General features: G+C 44.2%; 1 non-coding gene across 1 annotated transcript; it reads right to left on the minus strand.

The window, feature by feature from the left end:
• Nucleotides 1–12,926: 12,926 nt before the first annotated feature.
• Nucleotides 12,927–12,998, minus strand: TRNAG-UCC (transfer RNA glycine (anticodon UCC)). Its single transcript has one exon. It is a non-coding gene; the product is annotated as a tRNA-Gly (tRNA).
• Nucleotides 12,999–14,883: the final 1,885 nt, after the last annotated feature.

Below are 14,883 nucleotides of genomic sequence, written 5' to 3' on the forward strand. Positions count from 1 at the left end.
TCCATACAGTCGAAGGCTTTAGCATAGTCAATAAAGCAGAAGTAGATGTTTTTCCGGAACTCTCTTGCCCTTTCAATGATCCAACTGATGTTGGCAACTTGTTCTCTGGTTCCTCTGCCTTTTCTAAAACCAGCTTGAACATCTGGAAGTTCTCGGTTCACATACTATAGAAACCTCGCTTGGAGAATTTTGAGCTATTGTGAGCTACTATAAAGCAATTATCCTTCAATTAAAAATGAATAAATTTTTTTGCTATTGGGTGAGATGAGTGCAATTGTGCAACAGTTTGAACATTCTTTGGCATTGCCTTTCTTTGGGATTGGAATGGAAACTGACATTTTCCAGTCCTGTGGCCACTGCTGAGTTTTCCAAATGTGCTGGCATATTGAGTGCAGCACTTTCACAGCATTGTCTTTTAGGATTTGAAAGAGCTCAACTGGATTCCATCACCTTCACTAGTTTTGTTCATAGTGATGCTTCCTAAGCCCCACTTGACTTCACATTCCAGGATGTCTGGCTCTAGGTGAGTGAGCACACCATCATGGTTATATGGGCCATGAAGATCTTTTTTGTACAGTTCTTCTGTGTATTCTTGCCACCTCTTCTTAATATCTTCTGCATCTGTTAGGTCCATACCATTTCTGTCCTTCATTGTACCCATCTTTGCATGAAATGTTCCCTTGGTATCTCTAATTTTCTTGAAGAGATCTCTCGTCTTTCCCATTCTGTTGTTTTCCTCTATTTCTGTGCACTGATCGCTGAGGAAGGCTTTCTTATCTCTCCTTACTATTCTTTGGAACTCTGCGTTCAGATGGGTATATCTTTCCTTTTCTTCTTTAACCACCTCTATGGCTAAACCACAACAAAACAACAAAGCTCCCTGAAGACTATTAAAGTAGCTTGTCTTAGAAGTACTGCTATAAGTTCCCTCCCGCCTCAAGTTCTAAATTACTATTCTCTCTTCCAGAATTTCTGAAGCTCCTAAAACCTAGGATGAAAGGCATGCAAGGGAAGGCATGGTAGAGAGCTGTTGAGGACTGCAGAAGCACTGCGTGTCTAAATCCCAGGCTGGCCCTGCACACAGATGCAAGATGATGCCACTGAAATGGGGATTGGCAGTGGGGAGCGGTACCATAGTCTTGAGTCCAATCTTAGTTCTGTTTCGGTTACTTATTATGACGTTAGGTGAGTAACATACTCTCATCTTTACTTTCTCTCTCTATAAAATGGAGAGAGAGAACAGTTTTGACCTGCTCTGTTTGTTACAAGGATAAAGGGAATGAAGAAGTGTGAGGGCTGTGTAACTGACTAGCCCATGAGGTGCCCTCAGCCAGCTGGGCTGCTATGATTCTCACATATACCCTACGGGTTGGTGGGTCACCTCAGCATCTCTGATCGCTTCTGTAGGTTACCCTTCATCCCCCAGACTAAGGAATACTCTCCTGCAGGAAATTCAGTGTCAGGAAGTGTCCTTCCAACTGCGAAGGTCACAATGTGTCTCTTCTGGGATCCTACGTAGACATGACCATGGAACAGCCATTCGGTATGACCCAAGATCAGAGGGGAGAGACCTCTGCCAACCAGTTATCTGGAACAACTTCCTGCCAAAGGGAGAGGCTGACCTCATCTGCAATCAGAATAACAAAGAAGGGGAATCTGCTAAGGGTTTGCTCTGAAGGTCAGGCGGGCACCGGAGGGGGTGTTGCGGATGAACTTTGTTAGGTTGCCCATATAATTTCCTGCTGAAGGTAGAAATTACAAGGGGCCAAACGATCCTGCTGAGAGGAGCTCCATGACAGCAGGAAATACAAACAGGAAGCTCTGTAACAAGTTTAAATACTTATTTAACATAATTTATTGGGGATATTTGGATTTAAGGTGTTGAAACCCGCTTGCTTTTGTAGAATGAGACACAGGCTTGCAATGCCTTATGGGAAATCTAATGACCGGGGATTATGTAGTAAAGCAACGGGCGTATGATTTCGATGCAGTTGGGAGCTTGTCCCTTAAAAATGTCCTATTTTTAGTCCATCTGGAGGGAGCTGTAGTCCCACGGAAGTCTACAAGGTACTCACTCTGAGGGAACTTTGAGAGATGATCTCACTCAGATTGTGCTTTTCAGACAGAGAATTTATAAGCCTGCTGCACATTGTGTCTCTGTGTCTGCAGGGTCAAAACCTCATTTCTTCCATTCAGTTAGCCAACAAATGTTTACTGGCATCAGACATATGCCCAACCAGTGAGGAAGACACAAGAAAATCATAAGATGAACAGTCAACCGCTAAGCACTCTACCTCTCTGCCCAGAACAATCTATGTATACAACTGTTTAATGAAAGAAGCATCTGGTGCCGTTAGCCAATAAATGCTTAAATCAAAAACAATACCCTCTGTATGTATCAGTTCAGTCGCTCAGTCCTGTCCGATTCTTTGCAACCCCATGGACTGCAGCACGCCAGGCTTCCCTGTCCATCACCAACTCCCAGAGCCTGCTCAAACTCACGTCCGTCAAGTCGGTGATGCCATCCAACCATCTCATCCTCTGTTGTCCCCTTCTCCTCCTGCCTTCAATCTATCCCAGTCCCTGTCCCTGTATGTATATGTGTGTGTGTGTGTGTGTGTGTGTGTGTGTGTATGCGAACTGAAAGTTGCTCAGTCATGTCCAGCTGTTTGCGACCCCATGGTCTATACAGTCAATGGAATACTCCAGGCCAGGATACTGGAGTGGGTAGCCTTTCCCTTCTCCAGGGGATCTTCCCAACCCAGGGATTGAACTGAGGTCTGCCACATTGCAGGTGGATTCTTTACCAGCTGAGCCATAAGAGAACCCCAAGAATACTGGAGTGGGTAGCCTATCCCTTCTCCAGCAGATCTTCCTGACCCAGGAAATGAACCGGGGTCTCCTGCATTGCAGATGGATTCTTTACCAACTGAGATATCAGGGAAGAAAACCGGAATATTACTGAGCCATTCAAGAGAATGAAATGTGGCCATTTGCAGCAACACGACAGACCTGGAGATCATCATACTGAGTGAAGTAAATCAGGTAGAGAAAGACAAATATTATATCACATCACTTATATCTGGAATCTAAAAAATAAGTAATACAAATCAATTTATTTACGAAACAGTAACAAGACTCGCGGGCATAGAAAACAAACTTGTAGCTACCGAAAGGGAAAGGGGAAGAGGAGGGATAAACTAGGAACATGAGATTCATAGATATACGCTGCTGCTGCTGCTGCTAAGTCGCTTCACTACTCTCCATTAAACAGACAAAGAGTAAGGATTTGCTGTATAGCCTGTGGAACTGTTTTCAGTAATAATAAGTTTAATTTACAATAATCCGTAATGGAAAAGAATCTGAAGTTGTACACTTGAAACTAACACAATATTGCAAATCAACTACAGTTTAATAATAATAATAAAGCCAGTACTCGCTGGTTTAAGGGACTGTTTCTCCATCTTTCCCCCTGCTAGTTTCTGAGCTTCTTCAAGGAGGAATTAGTTGCCTATTTATTGCCACATCCGTAATATATAGTGTCTGACACATACTAAAATCATTTGTGAGTGAATGCATAAATGGATGGATGATACAGGAATGAATGAGTGACGACTGAAAGGAAGAACCAAAGGTTAAAGGAAGAAGCCAAGCAAATCAGGCTGCAGGAACAAACACAAGTAGGAAATCTTTGTGGAGAAAGTCTTAAACAATAAAGGACAACAGGTTAGAGAGACTGTTCCATCATAGCTTTCACCAAAATTTGCTCTTATTTTAAGATATTCAGGCACTCAAAGAAAACGGAGATCAGCCAGTCACCATCTTGGGCTCCAAAGTCACTGTGGACGGTGACTGCAACCACTAAATTAAAAGACGTTTACTGCTTGGAAGGAAGGTGATGACCAACCTAGATGGCATATTCAAAAGCAGAGACATGACTTTGTCGACAAAGGTCTGTTTAGTCAAGGCTATGGTTTTTCCAGCGGTCATGTATGGATGTGAGACTTGAACTAGAAAGAAAGCTGAGCGCCAAAGAATTGATGCTTTTGAACTGTGGTGTTGGAGAAAACTCTTGAGAGTCCCTTGGACTGCAAGGAGCTCCAACCAGTCCATCCTAAAGGAAATTAGTCCTGAATATTCATTGGAAGGACTGATGCTGATGCTGAAGCTCCAATACTTTGGCCACCTGATGCGAAGAGTCGACTCATTAGAAAAGACCCTGATGCTGGGAAAGATTGAAGGCAGGAGGAGAAGGGGACAACAGAGGATGAGATGGTTGGATGGCATCACGGACTCGATGGTCTTGAGTTTGAGCAAGCTCTGGGAGATAGTGAAAGACAGGCAAGCCTGGCGTGCTGCAGTCCGTGGAGTTGCAAAGAGTCTGATACAGTGTCTGAACAATAAGCTATTTACGCGTAATAAATGCACATAAATACTGTGAAAAGAGCAAGTTCATGATTTAAGCTTCCTCTTTCCCACCAGCTTAGCAGTGATCCTCCTTGGTTCCTACATGAAGCCAAATGTCCAAGATACAAAGTTCACAAACGGATTTTGCCCTGGGATGAAGCTTCTTGAATTAGCATTGCACAAACTCTATGGGACGTAGATGGTTTTTAAGCCAGGCTTGACTACATTTGAACACTGAGGTGTCCAAAACCATTCAGAACTATGAATACAGTGTATTGCCATGCCCATGAGACCTCTTTTTCGGAATACAGCAGATCGAACAAAATATAGTAAGTGTGCCCAGTGCTCACTTGAGCACCCCACAATTGAAAGCAACAGCAATGGTTAGTATTATTAGAATGCCGTTGTGGGTGTGGGGGCTTCCTTTCCCAAATTTCTCACTTCTTTTAAGTCTGATTTAAGTCTAGCCTTCACTTCTTGGGAGTTTCAACTCAACAATAACTGGGTTAGGAAGGATTCTGCATTCTATTTACAGGGACTCAGATGGTAAAGAATCTGCCTGCAATGCTGAAGACCCAGGTTCAGTCTCTTGGCCAGGAAGATCATCCGTAGAAGGGAATGACTACCCTCTCCAGTATTCTTGCCTGGAGAATTCCACGGACAGAGGAGCCTGGCAGGTTATAGTCTATAGTGTCGCAAAGAGTTGGACACAACTGAGTGACTAACGCTTTTTCACTTTTTCTACCAGTCTTGCTCTGAGTTAAACAAAATCCTGTCCCTGAATCACAACCAGTTCTCTCCACACCAGTTCTCTCCACCTGGCCCATTCCAGACTAAAGACGGACTTCTCCCTGCTTCAGACAAGAACCTTGACCCAGGACCCATCGCCCACCACCATCCTTGTTACCTGGGACACCTTTGCCTCCTCCCCTAGAATCATCTGTCTCTTCTCCTTCAAACCTTCAACGTCAACATCCTCGTAATACGCTTCCCAGACTTATTGCATCTCACTTCTCTCTTGCCCCGCCTCCTTCTTTCCAACTGTGTGCCCACCTACTCACGTTGTCATCGGTTTGACAAATTTTAAACTTGAGACCACAGACCACCACTTCTATTTTCTTCACAAACTTGACAGCGTCCAGTTTAGAGCCATGCAATCCCAGCAGTGGTGAATGACTAACTCCAACCTCACCAGGTATTTCCTCAGCACCGCCTCCATCCACCCTTTCAAGGGACTCAGAATTGGCTTTGCATCCATAGCTCCATTGACCTTCCCCAGGTCAAGGGTGTTTGCTCCATGGATGCACGCCACTGATCCTTCATCTACCCTACCCAGATCAAGAGTGTTAAGTTTTTAAGTTCTACTCAGTCCAATTACAGGACAGTGATTCTTTCTCTTTTTTTGGCTGAAATGACAAACAATTCTTGCTACTTTTCCTTTGAACCCCATCCTACAAGGCTTTTTGCTGTGAAACTCCTAGATTTGGGAGCTCAGAAGTGCCCCATCACACTTGACTTGCACACTGTCCATCCATCCCGCAGGGTCATGGGGTCCATCTGACGTGGCTGAACTATATCCGAGATCCGTGAGGACACCTTCAGGCTGGTAAACAGTAACTGAGCCTGACTGCTTCCCACACGGTGTGCAAACCTACACTCCAACTATTTATATATATTAGCCTGGGCTTTTCAAAACAATCATCTTATTTTTTAATGACACTTTTGTGTGCTTTATGTCTTTAAACTAGCTCTCTTTATTAAGTCCCGCTAGTTTTGTGCCATGCTATTTTTCAGATAACTTTAGTATCTGTAATACTTAAGACCTCTTGTCCTATAAGTTTTATAAGTCACAGAAAAGACCATGCTGAGATAAGGATCTTGGCAAGCAGAACCTCATTAAACCACCCCTTCTTCCTGCTTCCCTGGGGAGTGGGGGGAGGGGAGGGGGAGTACTGGGAGGGTTCCAAGTGATGCTTTCCTCTGTCTAGAGGGAAGGCATTGTGAGGGCTAAGCCACCTTCACAAATCTTTATCCGAAACTACAGATAATTTTAAGACTCAAGGGTGATATGACTGTTGATCCAGTCTATAAATCCTAATTTGGTAATTCAGGACACCCCTTAAAAGAATGGTGTCCGTTATCAAACATCTCAGATGCACTGAATGAAAACTGTCAGCCTGACTCCTACCTGTTAATAAGCCGATTTGGACTACGTTTGAACAGACTACGTCTGTTCAACAGATGGGTCACTTGATTTTACTTATATTTAACTTTGCCTGTTACTAGGTAGATGATACTTTTTTCTCTCTGCTTTATATGTTCCTTGAAAACCAACTCTTTTTCCCTCCATAGAGGATATTAAGAAGATTCAGTAGTTTTAACTTAGGGCTTGACTTGCCCCTGATGTCCCTGCCCTACTAGCCTCCGCCCCACACAATCACACACATCACATACACACCAGACACTTTCTCCCTTAACTCATGATAGGTACTTTTTTTTTTTCCTACTGAGAATGCTTAACTAACAGTCACAGATGAGTTCATTCTTTCCCAGTTTTGAAAAAGAAGACCCTCACCTTAAGGGGAGGGGACAGGCCCTGATCCCTATTAGAAAGATACCCAAAAAAATGAGAACCCTGCTGGTAGTTACCGATTGTTACTTATACTTGTTGAACTTAAATTGTGTGCTAAGTAAGTTCAGACTAGAACAAAGACCCCTCTTTTAAATATTTAGACTCTTAAGCAAACCTGGGCAGAAAATAACAGATCTGTCAGCGGATTCTCAAACACCCTCTCAAACTTTTCTCCAGGATCTCATCTCCTCTGAAGAAGTAAGTGCTACCCACCCACCCCCAACCTCTTTAGTTAGATCACGGATTTAACATCGCGTCTTGAGAACAGTTTAGGTTTTCCAGAAAGACCAGACACGGAAGACTTACATAAACATCAAATCACTGTTTTTCTAATTCCCAGATATGATGAAAAAATTTCATAGGCTGAAAATTAAGTAAATAAAGACGTAAGTATAAAAGCCTGTTTCCTTGACAACTCCCCTCCCCCAGCCCGCCTGTAATAGGGAAAAACCAAAACGGGGGGTGAGGATGGGTAGCCACGAAGCCAGGCTGCCTCTGAGCAGCCCCGGGCGAGAACCCGCGCGCGGAGAGCCGCCGACGCGGAGCAAACACAAATAAAGCGATGGGTAGAGGGGATGCATTTGGTGTAGTCTTTTTGTGGTTGCCATAGAAACGCCAGAGACGGAAGAACATGTTGCCTGACACAAAAAGAGACCGATCCGTAACAGGAACCTTCGCCCCAGCTTCATCTATTGCAGAGAAAATTCTTTCACCCGAGGCGGGGAGGTGGAGGGAGGCGGGGTGGGGGATGGCTGGACAGGGGTGGGGAAATGAACCCCAGCGCAGCAGCTCGGCATCCCAAGGCGCACAGACACGCTCCCCCCGGCTGAGCACAAAGAGAGGGTCCTTGTGCGGCGGCAAAGCCCCTCCACGTTCCCGCGGTCGCCTCACTTCCTTCTCCGCCTTCCTCGCCTCCTCTCGCTTACCTACCCCTTCCAGAGGTTTTAGGGAAATCCAGCCAAGGAGAGAAATAACGAGGGAGAGACAGAGGGGCGCACACATCCGCCACGCCCAGAGGTGAAGCCGCCTGCAAACAGCACGAACCGCAGATACCTCCTTTCTGGCAGCCCTGGACACGTGGACTTAGAGATCGGAAACTGAAGGGAGCAGGCTGGGGTGCAGAAATTGCCACTAGTTTATAGGCGCTGTAAGACAGCCAACGCTGGAAAGAAAAAAGCAAGACTCCACCCATGGGGTGGACCCTTCGGGAAAGAAAAAAAAAAAAAAAAGTGGTCCTCAGCTGACGTCTCTCCCCACCCCATGTCACTTCCTTTTAAAGCTACAATTTAGCAGTTACGGGGAGGGAGAGACGAGCTGCTGTAACATGAGTCCTTCCCCCTCCCCTTGCAATTAATGTAAGGAAGTGCTTCGGTAGGCTTCACGTTTGCAGTCTCTGGCCGGAGAACCTGCCAGAATCGGAAACAAAGCCCGCTAGGTGGCCTTTTCCTTTCTCGCCCGCGCCTAGCAAATCCTGTTGCATCCTTGCGCCGACATGGCTCCTCCAACCTCAGCTCGGACCGAGCCGGCCCAGGCTGGGCTGAGACTTGGAAACTGCCTCCTCTCGTGTTTGGTAAAAGACCTGCACTCTGTAATGCCCCTCTCCCGTCTCACTGGTACGCGGTGCGGGAAGGACATGGCATTCCACTCGGAGGAGCCCCAAAGCACCTTCGGCCAAATTATACTGAAAACTCCAGCGATCTGAGGTGTTAAGAACTGGGGAAAAGAGGCTTGGAGGTCGATGAATTTTCTCCCCGCAAAGCAGCCGCCAGGGTTGATTGCCTGCGCGCGCGCACACCGGACACAGGCACGTGGCGTTTGCACCCAGTGTTAGGGTCTGGGCAGACCTTAACAATAAAATAGTGCCCTCATAACTCTGAAAGAGGGCGGGGCTGTCGGATCCCCGGAAATGCCAGGTCTCCAACACGCCTAAAAAACTCTCCGCCTCCAAAGAGTTAAGGTGCGTGCCCTTCAAATGCTCTCTATTAGAACCATCGGCACAAATAATATTTGGGAATTAAAGTATGATTCCTATGTTCACCCCCATTCTTTCGATGTTTACAGTCCACAGGGGAATAAAATAAAATGTTCACGAATAACTAGACCATATTGCAGAATTACTAAGAGCTACCAAAGTGCTAAAAACAGCGTGCCATGAGAAAACAGAAAGGGAAAGAGCTCTTTTGGGTTATGCTGAGGGAAAAAAAAAAAAAAAAAGAAAGCATTCATAATTCAGCAAACCGTGGTTTGGACTGGATCCTATAGGGTGTGCGGTGTTTTGATAGTCTGTGATTGTAAGAGGGAAGTAAATGAATGGGGATGGAGAAGAAGGTGAGAGGGATGAAGGCCATCTGAGGCATAAACAAGGACCAGAACAGGAAACCCATTTGTGTCAATGGTTTATTTTAAAATTTATGTGTAAATAAATTTGACCACGTAGACATGTTTATAAAAGATGTTTGCAAGAAGTTTTTGCAGCCAATGCAATTTAGAGAGTTCTCATGAGTTTTCAAATTATGTTTTAAAATCCATTAGTTTCCAGTTTTTCAAAGCCCTTCTCAAGTAGAATTAGACTGATGGTCTTCCATATTCGAATTCTGAATGGGGATATATTTCAAAATCTGTGCTATATTAAGTGGCTCAGCTCGTAAAGAACCCATGTGGGGAAGATCCCTTGAAATAGGAAATGGCAACCCACTCCAGTATTCGTGCCTGGAGAATCCATGGACCTCTGTGAGACTGGTGAAGTACAGTCCATGGGGTCGCAAAGAATCAGAGGCAACCGAGTGTGCTTGGATGTGTGTACACACACACACACTCAGACACACACACACAACTACCAGTACAGCCAGTGATTTCAATAGAAACCATTTGAAATTAAAGTTTTTGACAGTTGCAAGTCTTATTCTGATCATAATACTTGTATGTCTTTATTCCATTAGATTATCATTATTATTATGATTATTTTTGCTACTTTCACACTGCCTATTTAGATGATGTTACTCACAATAGTCTCAGTAGATATAAATATGGGAGGAAAAAGACTACGTCTAAAAATTTAAAGTGGAAATACAACCTTCTAGAATTAAATCCTATAAGCTTTGCTCACGGTCCCATTTAGAGACGCTCCTTATTTTAGACATCCTGATTTAGCTATTTCTATCTGAACAAAGCATTGTGAAAATTTCCAGATCACAATCTAACAATTCAGTTCAACAAATACTTTTTGGGTATCTGTGCTAGTTGCTGAAAATACAAAAACACAGACAAGACATGGGCATTGCCCCAAGGGGCTCAGTCTTAGGAAAGAAAGGACTGTAAACAGTTAAGATACAATGCGATAAGGACTTCCCTCTTGGCTTAGCCGGTAAAGCGTCTGCCTACAATGCGGGAGACCTGGGTTCGATCCCTGTGTCCGGAAGATCCGCTGGAGAATTCCAAGGACAGAGGAGCCTGGCGGGTTATAGAGTCAGACGTGACTGAGCGACTAAAACAACAAGCAAATACATTCTTCTAGGTGTGTGGTGAGTTGAATAGCATTCCCCCTCCTCCCTAAATTTACATCCACACAAGACCTCAGAATGTGACCTTATTCGGTAATGTAATTAGCTAAGCTGTGTTGTGCTGGACGAGGATGAGACCTAAATCCAATGACTGGTGTCCTAGGAAACACACATTGTGCAAAAAGGTCACTGAACTGCTAATGATTTTTTTTTTCTGAACTGTGAGATTGAGGGTCATTTTTATTTGCTTTTTGTATTTTATAGTATTTTGAAATTTTTCTACAATGAGTATTTACAACTTTTTTGTTAAAAATGATCATGATTAAAAAACAGAAGACTCAAGGTTTCTAAAGTCTTAGTGTTCTAGCAATTTAGGACAGAAGCAAAGAAGGATAGATGATGATTATAACATGTTTAATCCCCAAAAAGAATTATCCTCAGAACCCTCTGTTAAAGGTTGAATGTCACGTGTTTTAGAAAAGTTTCTTTTAGCCTAAATTCTGGTACTTCGAATGATGAATATCATGGATATAAAGTGTTAACTTACCTGCTATATATTTAGCTGTCATGCTAGGTGGTTATCAATGACATTATTTCAAACAGCCTTTTCTCTTAACACACTGACAATATTTTTCTTTCTTTTCATTTGGCTTATGCTATAAACATGAATATAGTAGCTATATCCATATAAATCTGTATACACAGTTTGAAAATTTCCACAGTTGTAAAATACAAACATATTACAGACTTGTGATTATAATTACCTTATTGTATGCTGTATTAGGAATTGCTACTGTTTTGACGCAACAAAGATGTAAATAATAAATTCAACTTGATATTGGGGTCTTTAATACATTTACATTAAATGTAATGTAATACATTTAATACATTTACATTTATAGTTGCATATTTCAAGCATTTCTAATTGAGTCTTACAAATATGTCACAGACATCACAACCAACCAGCAATCTCTTACGGTTATGTTGCTATTATTACAATCATTTTAAGTACATTCAAATAACTAACTTTACCTATCACTGGTGGTGTTAGTGGTAAATAAAGAACCTGCCTGCTGATGCAGGAGACATAAGAGACATGGGTTCAATCGCTGGGGCGGGAAGGTCCTCTGGAGGAGAGGATGGCAACCCACTCCAGTATTCTTGCTTGGAGAATCCCCTTGGACAGAGAGAGGAGCCTGGCGGGCTATAGTCCTCGGGGTTGCAAAGAGTCCGACACGACTGAGTGAGCACGCATGCATGAGGAAAGCACGGAGAATTAGGCAGGATTCCTTCCTGATCAATAATGATGACAACCTAAGGCATTCCTCAAATACTGAGGTCCATTGACCAGCTCTCACTGTATCTTAACTCATAATGTTTCTTGAAATCTCTTACAAATTGGTCTCAGCTCCTTTCTCTTTGGACCGCTCAGGGTCTGTTCAGCCTGGCAGAGATGATCCTGGGAAGTCATTCATTCCCTCCTCCTGTATCCAGGCGCTGAGCGACTGGACATCAAATGAGGCAGGGGCAAATCTACCACAACAGGAGGAGCTGGATTCAAATCAGTTAATGCTCAGCTCACGGGCAGCAAATGGAAAAAGATCCCAGCTTCACTATCTGATGTTAAAGGAAGGAAGTGTTAGTCACTCAGGGGACTCTTTGCAATCCCGTGGACAATAGCCCACCAGGCTCCTCGGCCCATGGGATTCTCCAGGCTAGACTACTGGAGTAGGTTGCCATTTCCTTCTCAGAGGATCTTCCCAAAAAGGGATTGAACCCAGTTTTCCTGCATTGCAGGCAGATGTTTTACTGTCTAAGCCACCAGGGAAGCCCAGTTTTAAAGGATGTCATACAAAAGAATACTGAGACTTAGCCCTCCCATTCTTTGCAGCTGGGTAGAAAGAAAGCACACCACTTCAAGCGGTGTTTCACTCTGGGTGATTTTCAGCCCTTGTACTGTACATGTTGTGTGATTTTTCAAATAATTCATTAATTTTTTGTCTGCTTCCTGATAGTCATTGCGTCACGCTGAATTTTTCCTTGTGGCCTGTGAACTGTACAGTTCCCACACGCGGGCTTAGTTGCTCTGAGGAATGTGGGATCTTAGTTCCCTGGCCAGGAATTGAGCCCATGTGTGCTGCATAGCCCAGAGGATTCTTAAATCACTGAACCACCAGGGAGGTCCCCATACTGTGTGATTTTTTAAAAATTTTGAAAAGTATGGGTTACCTTTATAAACAGAGAACTGAAGCATTTATTAAAAATAAATATTGTTCTCAAGTGATGATATAATGCTTTTCTTTTTTTAATATTTATTTTTATTTATTTATTTGGGTTGGATTTTTTAGCTGTAGCATTTAAACTCAGTTGCCGCATGTGGGATCTAGTTCCCCAGCCAGGGACTGAACCTGGGCCCTTGCATTGGAAGTGCAGAGTCTTAGCCACTGGACCACTAGGGAAGTCCCTGGATAATGCTTTTCTTTATTTGGCAAGTTATAGCCTAGCAGCACCTTGGTGTGTGTCAGTTGCTGAGTCGTGCCCGACTCCTTGTGACCCCATGGACTGTAGACCACCAGGCTCCTCTGTCCATGGGATTCTCCAGGCAAGAATACCACAGTGGGTCGCCATACCCTTCTCCAGGGCATATTCCCAACCCAGGGATCGAGCCTGGGTCTCCTGCACGGCAGGCAGATTCTTCACCCTCTGGGCCACCAGGGGAGCCCAGGGGCACCTTGGAGGGTGATCTAATTAAAGTAGGGCCTGATCCTGGACCATGAGGATGGGAGCTTGTTGGAAATGCAGAGTCCAGGGCCCCACCCCAGACCTAGTAAATCAGAAACTGCGTTTTCACAGCATCCCCGGGAAACGGACGTGCACAGGAGAGCTTGAGAAGTACTCGTCTGAGTCCCAATCTCTCATTTTACAGAAGACGCTTCAGAGTCCAGGAAGGCTGAGGCTGTTTGCCCTGGGTTCCCCAGCAAACAGGAAACAGGACTGAAACAAAACTGCAGTTTTTAATGATTCCCCACCTCGGGATGCTTTCCGCCGTATTCCTCCGGCTTTCAGATGAAAAGCAGGTCTGAAATAAAACCTGTTGGCATCAAAATGTTAAAAAGAGAATTCTACTTGAACTCATGTTCATTATTCTAAGTGTGGTTATTAAAAGTCCATCTGTACGCCATACATTTGAGTTTGTGCTTAGTTTTACCCAAAGAAAATTAATCTTGGAATTTGGCAGCTATTAGAGGAAAGCTGGCAAAAGAGCAGGTGACATCTTTTCCCCATGATCACTCATTTTATCTTGGGTTCAGGCCAAGGCCAAGTCTAGTTGAATAAAACCTAGCTCCACGACTGATTTGTAAGAGGCGACAGAAAGGAAAATGGGCTCCGCAGGTCCCCTCGTTTCTGCTTCGCCCCTTTCTAATCTGCTTGTTCCTCATCCAGCTACTTTTGCCAAAGGGAGCTTTGCAAATAAAAATAAGAGAATGTGGTTCTCCCCTCTCTCATCTCTGTCCTTGGGTGCATAAGCATCCCCTATATGTTTATAACTTTTCCTTTGAGTTACTTAACAGCAGACTCCTAATTCTTCATTTAACTTTTTGGAGCCTCACATTCCTCTTACCTCAAATTCATGGAGTGATTGCGATGTTTAAATGAGACAGTGTATGTGAAGCTCCTAAAATAGCATAGAACCTCCAAAACTACTGTCGTGCTTTTCTCTGTCCTACCCAATTCATTGGACTTCCCAGGTGGCGCTAATGGTAAAGAACCTGCCTGCCCATGCAAGAGACATAAGAGACAGGAGTTGGATCCCTGGGTTGGGAAGATCCCCTGGAGGATCCCCTGGGTTGCATGGCAACCCACTCCAGTATTCTGGCCTGGAGAATCCCACGAACAGAGGAGCCTGGTGGGCTTCAGTCCGTAGAGTCACAAAGAGTCGGGCATGACTGAAACAACTTAGCAGGCATGCACACATCTCATTTATTAAAATACAGACTTTCAGATTCATATATTTGGTTGGCCTCTGTCTTCTAAACCTCAGACCCATTTACCTAATTAGCTGATGAATAGCTCCAGGAAGACATACTAAAATGCCAAGTGCTCAGTCGGTCAGTCGTGTCCGACTCTTTTCCACCCCATGGACTGCAGCCCACCAGGTTCCATGGGATTCTCCAGGCAAAAAATACTAGAGTGAGTTGCCATTTCTTTTCCAGGGGCATCTTTCTGACCCAGGGATTGAACACACGTCTCTGATGTCTCCTGCATTGGCAGGCAGATTCTTTCACACTGAGACACCTCAGGGAAGCTAGCCATCCTAACGGCTTCTGCAATCGAACACTTCCA

This window comes from Capricornis sumatraensis, chromosome 13 (genome assembly GCF_032405125.1).
Source record: "Capricornis sumatraensis isolate serow.1 chromosome 13, serow.2, whole genome shotgun sequence".
NCBI lineage: Eukaryota > Metazoa > Chordata > Mammalia > Artiodactyla > Bovidae > Capricornis > Capricornis sumatraensis.